Consider the following 3314-nt stretch of genomic DNA (forward strand, 5'->3'; position numbering starts at 1 on the left):
CTGGGGCCCATATGGGATCCTGGTATATGCAAGGCAAGGACTTAAGCCACTAGGCTACTGCCCCAGGTCCGAAAATCTATCTTGTACTTTGGTCGCAGGTATTCTTACATTTCTTGTCCCACTTGCATGAGCTCACACAGGTAGGTATTTATTATTTGTGTAGTCACCAACTAGCACCTGGTCTCAGAAGTTGTCCATTCTCCTACTATCTTAGTTCTTATGTTCAAGCTCCCTGCTCGTGGCCAGGGAAAGCAGTCAAGGATTCCCCAAAGCCTTGAGACCCTGTACCCGCGTGGGAGATCTGGAGGAGGTTCCTGGCTCCTGGCTTTGGATTGGCGCAGAATCAACTGTTATGGTCACTTAGGGAGTGAATCATCTGATGGAAGATCTTCTTCTTTGTCTCTCCTCCTCTCTGTATATCTGCCTTTCCAATAAAAATAAATAAATCTTAAAAAAAAAGTCTTACTGTGTAGCCAGAGAAAGCAGAGTGTGAGCACAGCTTAAGTGATGAACTTGAGCACATGGGAATACAGTGGGGCAAGCGTACACACAGGTTTATGTCTATCACTGCCAAGTCCCTGACATCCTACGTGATTTTATTTTACTCGTTCATTCACTTCTGTTGAACATAACAATCTCCCCAATATGGGGGTCCCAAGAGGTTTTCTTGGAATAAGAAAGGATGTGTTGGGCCCAATGCAGTAGTCTGGTGGCTAAAGTCCTCGCCTTGCTTGCCCAGGATCCCATATGGGTGCTGGTTCATATCCTGGCTGTGCCCCACTTCCCATCCAACTCCCTGCTTATGCCCTGGGAAAGCAGTTGAGGAAAGCCCAGAGCCTTGGGACCCTGTGCCCATGTCCGTGTGGGAGACGCAGAGGAAGCTCCTGACTTTGGATTGGTTCAGCTCTGGCTGTTTGAGCCATTGGGGAGTGAGCCTGTAGATGGAAGATCTTTCTGTCTCTGCTTTATTCTATAAATCTGACTTTCCAATAAAAATGAATAAATCTTTTTTAAAAAAAGGATATGTTTTGGGCCCAGCACAGTGGATTAGTGGCTTAAGTCCTCGCCTTGAATGTGCTGGGATCCCATATGGGCACCGGTTCTAATCCTGGCAGCCCCGTTTCTCATCTGGCTCTCTACTTGTGGCCTGGGAAAGCAGTCGAGGACGGCCCAAGGCCTTGGGACCCTGCACCCGTGTGGGAGACCTTGAGGAGGTTCCTGGCTCCTGGCTTCAGATTGGCACAACACCAGCCGTTGCGGCTCACTTGGGGAGTGAATCATCAGACGGAAGATCTTCCTCTCTGTCTCTCCTCCTCTCTGTATATCTGCCTTTCCAATAAAAATAAATAAATATTTTTAAAAAGGAATATGTTTTATGTATATGCATTTTATATATATGTTCTATGTAATTGTCTAATATGTTCTATAGAATTATGTGTTTTTAAAAATACTTAAGCCACTTTTCAAGATTTTCTTCAAAATCATTTCTAGAAAATGACTTTGTTTTTGAGACAGTGCTTGTAGGTTTCTGGATGTAAAACAACCTTCTCAGTGCATGGCTTTGATGATCCCAGTGGAGGGAAAGGGACCGGCTTGGTTACCTGCCCTGGAAATGGCCAGTGCTCTCGGCCAAGCCCCTGATATAACCACCACTGGAGCAGAGGGGATTTTTGTTGTTGTTGTTGTTGTTAATTTTAAATTTTTATTGTTAATGATGTGTATATTGCTGATCAAGGTGGGAAGAATCAAGGATTAGGGGAAAGTAAGTGTGACCATTGTTACTGATTTTTTCCTGTATCTGGGGGAAGAGAGGGAGACAAGTGAAGAAGCCATACCCAACCTTCCAACTGCCCCAGTACCCAGGGATGGAGAATGGCCATCTGACATCAACCCAGGGTCCCAATGTGTCGCACACTCCAAGAGTTCTGCTCAAGTGGTTTCAGTAGTTCTGAAATGCTGTCAGTCTTGCTGATCGAAGGCTGAGGGAACACTTCCAATGTCCATTGGATGATATAGTTGACCTTAGAGTCTACATTTGTCCTGATTTTTGCTGTCATTGTTTGGCTGGGGTAGATGTCCAATTTGCTCTGTTCTTCCTCTGCCATGGCACCAGATGTCCTCTGCAGGCTCTAATGGACTGCCATATCCTCCATGTGTATCCAAGCCTGCTTTCCACTGCTCCATCTCCTCCACTGAGGAAGTTAATCCCTTGCAGGCAGGCCCCACCAAAACCCCATCCCTGGGGCTCACGGACCTGGCAACCACCACGCTCAGACTGGCATGGCTTGCCTCACCTCGGCATCCACCAGCCGATGCTTCAGTCTGGTTCTGTTCAGCCTGCTCCCAGTTCCAGTTCCTGCTGGTGGGTGCTGCAGCCTAGCCTAGTCCAGCCAGCCCCTAGTCCCAGCCCTAATGTGGACTGGTTAGTGTTGTAGCCTGACCTGGCTTGTTTTGCATCCCATCCTGGTTCTCAGATCTGCCAGTGGATGTTTTGAACTGGTCCAGCCTAGCTGCTCCCAGACCTGACCCACATGTATGCCAGTGGGTGCTATAACCTGGCATGGTCTGGGCTGTTGCTTGTCTTGGTTCTTGTGCTCACCTGCAAGGACTGCATCCTTCAAAGGAGTTCCCCAAGCTCCTCTATCCAATCTACTAGTGGCAGATCTTGCGTACACTGGTTGGTCCTTGTCCTGGCAGGAACAGTATCCTTGCCCAACTGGCCAACCCCCTTTCTGGTTCTTATTGTTGGGTGTTGCATACAGTCCAACCCCACCTGGTCCACGCCCAAAAACAGTTCTCAAGTGGTTCAGCAGGAGCCAAGACCTAGCCCAGCCTGTTCTATACCCACCCAGGCTCTCACGATTACCAGTGGGTGCTGGAGTCCAGTCCAGTCTGGCAACTCCCCAGACCCAGTCCACATCTATTCTGAGGACTGCAGCCATGTCCAACTCAGCCCACTATCCCCATTCCAGCTCTCATGCTCACTGGTGGAAACCTAACCCAGCCAGGGCACCTCCTTAGGAGTGGAGGGTTTTGTGCTCGCTTCAGCAGCACATATACTAAAATAGGAGTGGAGGGTTTTAAGATCAGGGCCCAAGTGCTTTTCCTGGCCTAGAAAAAATGCCCATTTAACTTCTCTCTGTTCTTTGATCACCTCCAGATCAAAGAAGAGCCAGGCTCAGCCACCGCCTCCATTTCCTCAGATGTCTCAGTTTTCCTGGGGGGCAGAGAGGTAGCGGGGGTGGGGTGGAGAGCAGGTGCTTGCTGGAAGAGTCTGCATGGAGCCCTCTCAGGATGGAAGAACATGGCTTGAA

This window comes from Ochotona princeps, chromosome 10 (genome assembly GCF_030435755.1).
Source record: "Ochotona princeps isolate mOchPri1 chromosome 10, mOchPri1.hap1, whole genome shotgun sequence".
Lineage (NCBI taxonomy): Eukaryota > Metazoa > Chordata > Mammalia > Lagomorpha > Ochotonidae > Ochotona > Ochotona princeps.